The sequence below is a fragment of the Anomalospiza imberbis genome, chromosome 2 (genome assembly GCF_031753505.1).
Source record: "Anomalospiza imberbis isolate Cuckoo-Finch-1a 21T00152 chromosome 2, ASM3175350v1, whole genome shotgun sequence".
In the NCBI taxonomy this organism is placed as follows: domain Eukaryota; kingdom Metazoa; phylum Chordata; class Aves; order Passeriformes; family Viduidae; genus Anomalospiza; species Anomalospiza imberbis.
The window spans coordinates 3,054,881-3,065,659 of record NC_089682.1 but is presented as its reverse complement, the minus strand read 5'-3'; the positions used below and the strand labels follow the sequence as shown (position 1 = coordinate 3,065,659).

General features: G+C 44.0%; 1 long non-coding RNA gene across 1 annotated transcript; it reads right to left on the bottom strand.

Moving 5' to 3' along the window:
• Positions 1-5,924: 5,924 nt before the first annotated feature.
• Positions 5,925-7,593, bottom strand: LOC137468145 (uncharacterized). The gene is made up of 2 exons (XR_010995776.1): positions 6,367-7,593; positions 5,925-6,232 (listed from the first exon to the last, which is right to left on the bottom strand). It is a non-coding gene; the product is annotated as an uncharacterized lncRNA (long non-coding RNA).
• Positions 7,594-10,779: the final 3,186 nt, after the last annotated feature.

Genomic DNA, 10,779 nt, shown 5'->3' with positions numbered 1-10,779 from the left:
CAGAATTCCTGGACACAGGGCAGGGCCAGTGGAATCAGGAGTTCAGAGCTCAGCCATGCTGAGCCAGTTTTTACTGCTTAATGTGTCATTTCTCTGATATGCACAAAATTCCTATTAATAAATATACTAAATAAGGCATGACCAAAATTATTGCTTAAAAATGCTGGCCAGATAAATCATCACCACAGAATTCCTGTTAATAAACATATTTAATAAAGCACAACCAAATTTATTGCTTAAAATTCTTGGCTGGACGAATCACCACCATGAAATCTCCATGATGAGGATAGACAAGGGAGAAAATTCATAATTTCAACCCCCCACAGATTTTTTTACCCTTGTGAAATGCAGGAAAGTAAATCAAAGAGAGATGCCATCGTTTTCAAACTCCCTGGATTCAAAAGAAAGAGGGATCTGTTCAATGCACAAAAATAATTTGTCCTCTTCAAGACTCCAACTTCCTTTTGTCACCAAAAATGACCCTGAAATTCCCCAGGAAACTGGCAGAGAAAAGTGTGGCTTTATTTCATAAAATTTAAATGATAAATTCCATTTTCTTTTTTAGGGGGTGTTTGTTCTCTCTTTGTGTCAGTTCTGAACGGTTTGCCAAAAATCTGCAGGGCCATATGACCTTCCAAGAGTAATTCTAGTTTTGTAAGAAAGTAATTTATTTTAGGTCTTTAATTATTAATTACTGAGGAATCTGTGGATTAGAACTGATAATTAAAACAAGATCAATCCAGTGAACTGTCTCAGAGAAAAAAATCCCAAAAATTAAATCCCAGCACTTCACAGATCAGAACAGAATCTTCCATTCGCAGGTTTTTTTTCCCCCTCACATTTCCAAAATAAATTAATGAAGCATTTTGCTATGAGAACAAATGTTTTGTTCATCTGGAGACTTGCTTGAAATAAGCTTAAAAAAAAAAATTTGCCCAACTTTGCAGATAATGAACAAATCCAGGCATTAAATTAAATAAGCTCTCCTACTGCAAAATGGAATAGGCATTAATTTTTGTTATTTTAATAAAATACACTGCTGGAGAAATCTGGAAATGAAAAAATGTACCCTCACAATGAGTCAGTCTTTGCCAGACTTTGATCACAGATAAAATTAAACTATTCCCAATTAGACATTCTGTACATTTTCATCGCAAAAAATGGATTTTAGGAAGGGTTTGGACCAAAATGTCGAGGACCCACTTGGGATTTAGGAAGTGGAGGCTCAAATTCCTGCTGGAACTGACTCAGAGATTTTAAATCTTGGATTATCTTAAATATGGAATTGTAGATGCTCAAGCCACATCTCCTTCCTCGCCTGGCAGGTTCCACCCAGCAGGGTACAAATTATCAAAGTGAGGAGGAAAAAGGAGAAAAGAAGGAAAGATGGGGGTAAGGAGAAAGAGGAAGAAAGAAAGAGAAAAGGTAAAGGAGCAGGGGGGAAAGGAGGAAAATTTTAAAAGGGAGAAAATTAAAAAGGGGAAAAAGGGAGTGGGTGGGAAAGGGGGGAAAAAGGGAAAATGAAAAAAAAAAAAAAAGAAAAATGGAAAAAAAGGGAAAAATTGCAAAAATGAAGGGGAAAAGGGAAAAGAGGAAAAGTAGAAAGGAGGGAAAAGGAAAATGGAAAGATGGGGGGAGGGGAAAAGTGGGAAAAAAGGAAAAAATAAAAGGGAATAAAGGCTAAAAGGAAGGAAGGGGGCAAGCAAAAAAGGAAAATCTGAAAAAAAAAAAAAAAAAAAAGAGAAAGGAAAGAGAGGAAGACAACAGAAAAGAAAAAGTCATTCCCAGAAGAGAAAGAAATACTAATGTTTAACCAAATATCAAAGTCCTTTTTTCTGCATTTCTGCCTGAATCCCAGAAGTTACCAGGACTAGGTTAGACACTTAGGAAATTGTATCTGCCTTAAAATACTCACAGAGAAATTTAGGAATAAAGTAATAAAACAATATTTGCTCAAATCATCTCGGTAAATAAACAGGAACCATCAAAATTCCTGATTTTCCAGGGAAGGTGTGGTCACCTCCTGGCTGTAAGAGCAGATGTGAGGCAGAAATAATTCCAATACACCTGGCAGTGGGTAAAGATCAGAGTATTCCATTATAAAAGCACATAAAATAATGTATTTATAGAGCCAATAAAAGAAAAAAAACACGTGAAAATGTGTTCTAGGAAAATGATTTACCCACTTGAAAATGAGGTGATCTCAGTCTCTGGGGCATCTTGAAAATTGCTTTTGGGAGCAATTTTTTGAAAATTATTTGATTTTTTGAAAATTGTTTCAGGGAGCTTTTTCTCACATTATATCAATGTTTATTTCTCTTTGCGCCTCCTCTAAATGTTGCAGCAGCAGATTATCATGTAACACTACAATCAGCTTTCAAATGGCAAAATATTTCTTTAAATGTGCTTTATAATTGGGAAAAAAATTTCATTTTAATTTACCAGAACTCATTTTCTCAATGAGAACTCGGCCTTTTATTCCATCCCTTGTCTCTCTGGTCCTTGTCCTGCACTAAATCCTGCCCATCCTTTGGGCCACATCCCTGCTCCTCATTGCTCAGATTCTTTAGAATTTACCTCTGAAAAGCCCACAAGAATGAACTCTAAACCTTATTTGATCATCATTTGGAGTGGAATAAACTGAATTGAAACCATTGAAACTTTGAGTGAAGTGCCACAAGCTGATTCTGTGCAATCAAACAAATCCACTTCAAATTATTCCAGCAGCGAATTTAGATAAATTTCCCTAAGCAGACAAATCTCTGCTACAAAGAGAGACAGAGATAACAGAATAATATGAAGAGAAAAGGCAGTAATGCAGAATTTTTGTTACACTAGATACGGCCTCAATATCAGTGAACACCATTATTAAGGTTTTTGTAACAATCACCAAAAAAAGATGTTTCAAGAAGGAGAATTAAATCTATACATAAAACTATAATGCTTATTATTTATGGAGAGATACTCTCCAATGCTGAAGAGAAACAGGAGGAAGAAAAGAACACTTTTGGTAATTTACACTTTTAATTTATGATGCAGAAATTTGCATTTAAATATAAATTCCATTTGAATTTCTGGGCCATAAGGCTGAGTGGGGCTGTAGGAACAGGCAAGGGAGGAGGAGAGAGAAGGATCTGAGTTTTCCCATGTCAGAGGGTGGGATGGGACGGGCATGGGGACGGGTGGGGAGAAGAGAAGGGATCCAGGAGAACAAAGGAGCTCCCCCAGCACACTCTGGAGAGAAATCCTCTGAGGAGAAGCTGCAGGAGCAGCTCCAGAGGGAAGAACTCCAGGAGGTGCCAGTGCAGAACCCCAGAGGGAGGGAGAATCCAGGAGGTTTGGTGTTCCAAAGGCTCCAACACCGAGCTGGGGCACACGGAGGAGCATCCCAGCATCTTCCTGCAGGGAAAGCTCCCCCATCCCTTCTGCTCCAGGGAGAGCAGGGGACAAGGGACAGCACGAGGAGGTGGCACTGCTGAGGGAGGAACAGGAGGGAGATGTGGAGAGAGCTCGTGCTGTGAGAAAATGTCACCAAACCCACACAGCCAGGTGTTCCCTTTTCCACTCATTTTTTCCCTCCATCTCCTCATCCTGTCTCAGGAAAACCCCCTGTCCTTGCCTATTAAAAATCAGAATTGCATGAGAAGGGTGGATGGGTTTCATAAGGGGTTTATTCCTTTCTTTTCTGTGGCTCCCTTTAAATTCTTCACTTTCTTTGAGCTTTATCTCCCTCGGAAGAAAAGGAGGAGACAGAATCAAAACTCCCTGAGGGATCAGCCAGGAGCCCTTCCAGGGGCAGGGATGGAAGGGGACCAAAGGGGAAAAAAAACCAAAATAAAAGTCCTTTTCTGTGAGCTGTTTCTTCTGTTCTCCAAAATTCTGGCTGCTTTTCAGCTTTTTCCAAACGTTGAAAATCGTGGATTATTTGGAAGTTTGCTTGATGTAAGAGTTGCCAGGCCAGAGGCTGAACTTTATCTGAGCTACGGGGGAGCCGTGTACAAGGCAAAGATGGATTGGAGAGAAGCCTGGAGCTGGCAGCCTGATCATCAGAAACTGCCAGAGCAGACAAAACTGGGGGCTAAAATCATATTTAAAAATTAATAACTGGAGGGAGTTGGAACTGGATGAGCTTTAAGGTCTTTTCCAACCAAAACCATTTTGTGATTCCATAAGAGTGGAGGTCAAACACAGCAGCACCACATCCCCTCTACACTGAATATTCAGATGGAATGATTCAAATTATTCTTGCTAAAAATCGTGAAAAATGGGTAAGAATTTGATCAAATTCTGTGTGCCAAAAAAATCCCTCAATCCTGGCATTATGAATCATTAAAACACAAACCAAGACATTTATGTACATATATGTATTTAATACATATATGTATTAGACATCTGAGGTCTAACACTTATAAAATATAAAAATCTGAAAATCAGGCTCTGAGATTTTTTTTTTTTATGGAAAAAAAAGAAGAGGAAAAACAGAATTTTCTATTATTCAGTCCCCTGCTGGTATTAAAGAACTGAGTGCACTCAGATCCAGTTTTATATGATGTCAACAGAGTATTTATCCCTTCACCCTGAATTTTACATCACGTATGTTAACTCCTGGAAAAGTGACAGAGAGGACAAAAAGAATCACTGACTTTTCAGGGAAAATGATCATGCACAGAACTCCAGGAAAAGTTGCCTTCATACGAAGAAATCATGAACCCACACCCTCCAAAACCAGGAACATGTTATTTGCATTAACACAGTGGTGTTGCTGTTGAATGTTTTGCTAAAATGTGCTGGAAGAATAACAAGAAATCAACATTTTAACCAAATTCTGTTTGGTTGGTTTTTGGTTTTGTTGTTTTTTTTTTTTTTCCTCAAGGGAATTGAAGTTGTGGCACCAAATCAGGAAATTTGGTGTTCGGGCTCAGGAGCAGAGTCGTGCGTTGAGGTCAGGGGTGTGCAGGGATTCCTTTCCCAAATTGGAGCCTGGCAGTGGCACCAGAGCTGTGGGATGGCCTCAAACCCTTTGGTTTGGTGATGACACATCGCTGAGTTCCAGGGAGCAGCGTGGGCTGCAGAGCTGCTGCTCTGCTCCCCTCTGAGCAATCCCAGCCCCATTCCAGGGCCAGGCTGCTCCCATGGCATCAGCCCCTGAGGGAGGAGGTCATGCAAGGAGCAGGAGCCACCAGCAGAGCTGGCTGGAATCATTCCGCGTAAATTTGGTTGATTTGGAGCAGTAACAACAACAAAAGAAAGAAAATGTTGCTGGTTTGGAGAAATCCTGGTGGGGCTCAGTGAACACCAGGAAATACAAGGAGATTTTATGTGGAACGATTCCTTTCTAGTGGGATTTTTTTATGTTTGATCTTGTTCTGATCTAAGAAAATCAATGTTTTCTTCTAAATATCTTAAGATTTGGAGTACTTGGAAGTGTCCAAGCTACCAGTGGTTCACAATTTACCATTTTCACATGGAATCATCAGGGTGGGAAAAGACCTTCAGGATCACCCAGTGCCACCCCAGCAGCACCAGCATCACCACAAACCCTGTCCCCAAGGGCCACATCCAGACTCCTCCTGAACACTCCCAGAGACTCCACCACCTCCATGACAGCCTGGATTTTTATATTAATACTGAAGGGGAGAGGAAAGGGGGGGGTTTGGTAAATGTTTCTCCTATAAAGTGCAAATCAGTCAGAGAGGCTTAAATCATGCAAAGAGATTTAACTCTGGCTGGGAAGAAAAGAGGGAACTCTCAGCCAGACTCTCCCTTCAGCTGCATTTCATGGAAAGATCCCTGATACCACCCAGGCCAGCCAGGTGTTCCCTTTTCCACTCATTTTTTCCCTCCATCTCCTCATCCTGTCTCAAAGACTGGAAAAACCCCCTGTGCTTGCCTATCAAAAATCAGAATTGCAGGAGAAGGGTGGATGGATTTCATAAGGGTTTTATTCCTTTCTTTTTTGTGGCTCCCTTAAATTCTTCACTTTCTTTGAGCTTTACCCCCTCCCCTCTCTTCCTGTCACGTTCCACTCTTGACTGACGTGTCCAAGTGCTCCTGCTCTGGACCCTGGATCAGCTCCAGTCACCTGATACAGCAGCTCAGCTGTTTCTCCAAGGCTTTTCCTCTGCTCTGGGTTTGGTCAGCTCCAGAAACCTTCACTTGCCAAGGGATCTCCAGCTCTAGAAAGTTGCATTTTGTATTCCATTCCTGCAGTGGCACGACTGAGAAGCATCCCCTGCAAAGATGCCTTTGCTATTTTTACAGATCCTCCCAGCAGCATTTGTGCTCTCAGGTTTCCTCCCCGGGTTGCTGTGGGATTTTTCCAGTGTCTCTCATTATTAGTAGCTGCTCCTCCTTCGTATCTCTTACCTCAAATCCACTCTCAGTTATTTCTGTGTTGACAGTTGCAGCCTCTGCACTTTATCTGATCCATCAAGTGTGGCTTCCCCTCCTGGAATTCTGTTCTGCTGATGCATCGTGGTCTGAGTTAGAACTTCTGCCTTCCTGCCCCAGAAACAGCACAGATTCCACTTCTGCTGCATTGGAGCTTTTAAAATTCCCTAATGAACATCAAAACATCTTTTTGGCTTTCCCACGTTGTGGAATTCAGCCTTGTGAAGTGTCTCTGCCCATGGTACACCCAGACAAAATCCAGAGCTGCTGGACACTGGGGTTTTTTGTTTCTTCAGCAGTCTTGCGAGCTTTTCCTTTGTCTCTTTACTTGAGATAAGTCACAAAATCCGCAGTATATTCCCTGTGTCCACAGGGAAGGAGCAGGGACACCCATCCAGCAGAACTAAAATAATTTGCCTTATTTCCTGGGTCAGTTTGTGCCCAAAAGAGAAATTATTCCCACAGAACCAAACAGATGCAAGACTGAAACAATCTTTTATAAAAAAAACACCCTTATCACAGATTTTTGCAGCAGGGTTTGTAACTCAGAAAAAGTGAAGGAGTTTGTCACAGAAGCTTCATTGTCAAGAATCAGAGCCTTGACACAAAACTCAGGGGTCACCATCCCTGCAGAGCAGAGGGGAGGGGCCGCACACACCTGAATTGACTCTCCCCTCACTGAGGGGATGTGTCCAAAGACATTTCCTTTCACAGAATCCCAGAATGGGTTGGGTTGGAAGGGACCTTGACAATCATCCAGTTCCACCCCTGCCATGGCAGGGACACCTCCCACTGTCCCAGGCTGCTCCAGCCCCAGTGTCCAACCTGGCCTTGGGCACTGCCAGGGATCCAGGGGCAGCCCCAGCTGCTCTGGGAATTCCATCCCAGCCCCTGCCCACCCTGCCAGGGAACAATTCCCAATTCCCAATCTCCCATCCAGCCCTGCCCTCTGGCAGTGGGAGCCATTCCCTGGCTCCTGTCCCTGCATCCCCTGGAAATTGTCTCTCTCCAGGTTTCCTGGGGCTCCTCCAGGCCCTGCAAGGCCACACTGAGCTCAGCCCAAAGCTTCTCCTGTGCAGGTGAACAATGCCAGCTGTGCCAGCCTTTCCTGCCAGCAGAGCTGCTCCATCCCTCTGCTCATCCTGGAGCCTCCTCTGGGCTCTCTGCAGCAGCTCCAGCTCCTCCCTGGGCTGGGACAGGGCTGGGGCAGCTCGGCAGGTGGGCTCTCACCTCTGGGGACACAGGGGCACAATCCCAATCCCAATCCCAATCCCAGTCCCCATCCCCATCCCCATCCCCATCCCCATCCCCATCCCTTTCCTGCTGCCCACCTGCTTTGGGTGAAGGCACAGGTAAGAAATATTCTCTCCTCCTCCAAAATTAATACTTGAGGGGAAATCCCACGAGTCGTGTGCGGGATTAAACCAACATCATCCCAGTGAAGAAATGCACCATCAGTGTCCCGGGCCAAACCACATTTCAGGATAATTTTCCCTTTAAGAGAACAACTTAAAGTGAAGTTAAACCAACTAGAAGTGAAAATAATTGACTGCTGAGGCACTTGTTTTAATTGGCTTTAACTTCTGCAGCCTCAGTGCAAAGCATGAGGCCCATCAGAATTTGGAAGGCTGCTGCTTCTAAACATAGGCTCAGAATTTGGGAGTGCTGAGGGCTGGCAGAGCAGCAGCTAAAATTAGACCCCAACAAACCATGTCAGATGTGTCAAGAACCCAGTGCAACCTCAATATTTGTAATGTTTTCCAAGTAGGCCCTTCCACCCAGGCAGAGTGAAGTTTATTCCAGATAATGATGGGGAGCTACTGGTCAGAATTTTTCCAAACTTGAGGAAAAACGGGTCAGGAGAAATAGCCCTGCTCAGATCTGCTTTTTCCTCCTTCTCCTATTACCCCTCCTGGATCCTTGGTTGGGTTTTAAACCACGCCTGCTGCAGCTCCCAGCTGTGGGAGCTTGGGCAGAGTTCAAGAAAAAAGGGACAAGGAGCTTTGTGTGGGATGCAGCTGAGGCTGGACCTGGATTTGGGATGAGGGACAAGCTGCAGGACAGGCAGCCCTGGGAGCCCTTACATGGACATGGAGTGGGATCTCCTGTGGGACCTCCTGTGGGGCCTCCTGTGGGACCTCCTGTGGGATCTGTGGGATCTCCTGTGGGATCTGTGGGATCTCCTGTGGGACCTCCTGTGGGACCTCCTGTGGGATCTGTGGGATCTCCTGTGGGATCTGTGGGATCTCCTGTGGGACCTCCCATGGGATCTATGGGATCTCCTGTGGGACCTCCCATGGGATCTATGGGATCTCCTGTGGGACCTCCTGTGGGATCTCCTGTGGGACCTTCTGTGGGACCTCCTGTGGGACCTTCTGTGGGACCTCCTGTGGGATTTGTGGGACCTCCTGTGGGATCTCCTGTGGGATCTGTGGGACCTCCTGTGGGACCTCCGGTGGGACCTTCTGTGGGACCTTCTGTGGGATCTCCTGTGGGACCTCCTGTGGGATCTCCTGTGGGTTCTCCTGTGGGACCTCCTGTGGGATCTCCTGTGGGACCTCCTGTGGGATCTCCTGTGGGATCTGTGGGATCTCCTGTGGGACCTCCTGTGGGATCTCCTCTGGGATCTCCTGTGGGTTCTCCTGTGGGTTCTCCTGTGGGGTCTCCTGTGGGACCTCCTGTGGGATCTCCTCCCCAGCCACAGCAGCACCAAACTCCACAGGGAGCAAGGATGGTTTCAGGAGCTTTTTGTGCCTTTTTGGAAGTAGCCAGGAAGTTTTTGCTAACCTGCATTAATGAGGATTGATGCCCCCAGGGCTGAGGGGCCCTGTTCTCCTCAGGGTGTTAATCCTGATTTACCATTATCCATCAGCTCTGCGATGCTTTCCCAGTGGACCCAGTGGGATTCATGGCACTGAGTTACATCACATGGAAAAATTTGGATTTCCCCACTCAAAAATTCCATTCCATTTCAACTTTACAAGCAAAACAATTTCACCTGACAAAGTTGTGCAGAAGGTCTGATATAAATACCAGGTACCAATATAAATACCAGGCGTATTTTTAATTTCTACTCTTTTTTTTTTGTCTTTTCTCATTAAATAATCAGCCTGAGTCTTTCCAAAACTACCCAAAAATTTTGGCACTTGTTAAAAACAGCCTGCTAACGTTTTGCTTTACACAGCCTACTACTTTTTTGGACCTGTTCATGCAATCGAGGTCTTTGCCTTCAAGTCTCCATCCAGGAGAGATTTTCCATTCCCTTCATCCTTTCTTCTCCGAGTCCTTCGCCCCTGGGTCTTTCCATGGAGCTGCAGATATCCCACGTGCCATTCCCTGGATTCCAGCCCCAGGGAGGTTTCTCAGGGTTCTCAGAGCTTTCATGAACTTTGTCCCAGTTTGCCACGTCATTTCTGGGATTTGCCATCACCCTCTTCCCAAATGTCTGGTGAGGATGCAGAAAATGAGAAAATCTGGATTTCAGCACTTCCCAGGAGGGAAAATTACAGCTCTGCTTTGCACCAGGACAGGTTGTGACTCCCAAGTTTTTTCCCTGGACAGCCCTTTTTCCTTAGGAAATTTCCAATTTAGGGAGAAAAGTTGTCTTAACCATTTCCACACCTGTAAAAAAAAGGTTATAAAGACAAAAAAACTAAAAAGAAAATGGGGAAATAGTTGAAAGAGAACTAAAAAGTATTAATGGAGCATTTACAGGTCCAGTAGAATCTAATTAGAATTATATAGGGGAAAAAAAGCACAAAAAAAGGATATTCTTTCCTTCCTCAGAAGTGAGAATAAAGATAAGGATGGGGGAGAAAAAGACCTGCAACGGAGTGAAAATAAGCAGGAAGAGTTAAGAGGATTGAAAAGAGAGAGGAAAAGGAAAAGGAAAAGGAAAAGGAAAAGGAAAAGGAAAAGGAAAAGGAAAAGGAAAAGGAAAAGGAAAAGGAAAAGGAAAAGGAAAAGGAAAAGGAAAAGGAAAAGGAAAAGGAAAAGGAAAAGGAAAAGGAAAAGGAAAAGGAAAAGGAAAAGGAGCAGGGAAATTCCAAGAAAGGAATCAAGAGGGTTATGAAAAGGAATCTTTTCATGGAGGGAAGAAGAAAGAAAATACCTGAAAAATCAGTGAAAATTAAGTTAAAGCACTGCAGGCAGTGAGAAAGGGAAAGTAGGGAAAAGGGAAGGGAAAAGCAAGGAAAGGGCCTGAAAAGCAGAGTAAAGTCTCTTAAGGATTGAAAAGGATAGGGAGTGGGAATAACAGCATGAAAGGAATGGGAATTATAAGAACAGAAAAGCAAGGAAAAGGCAAGGGAGCAAGCGAGAAATAATTAAATTACCCAGAAAAAGCATGGAATAGATGGGAAAAAATGGAAGTCAAAGCAGGGAGGGGAT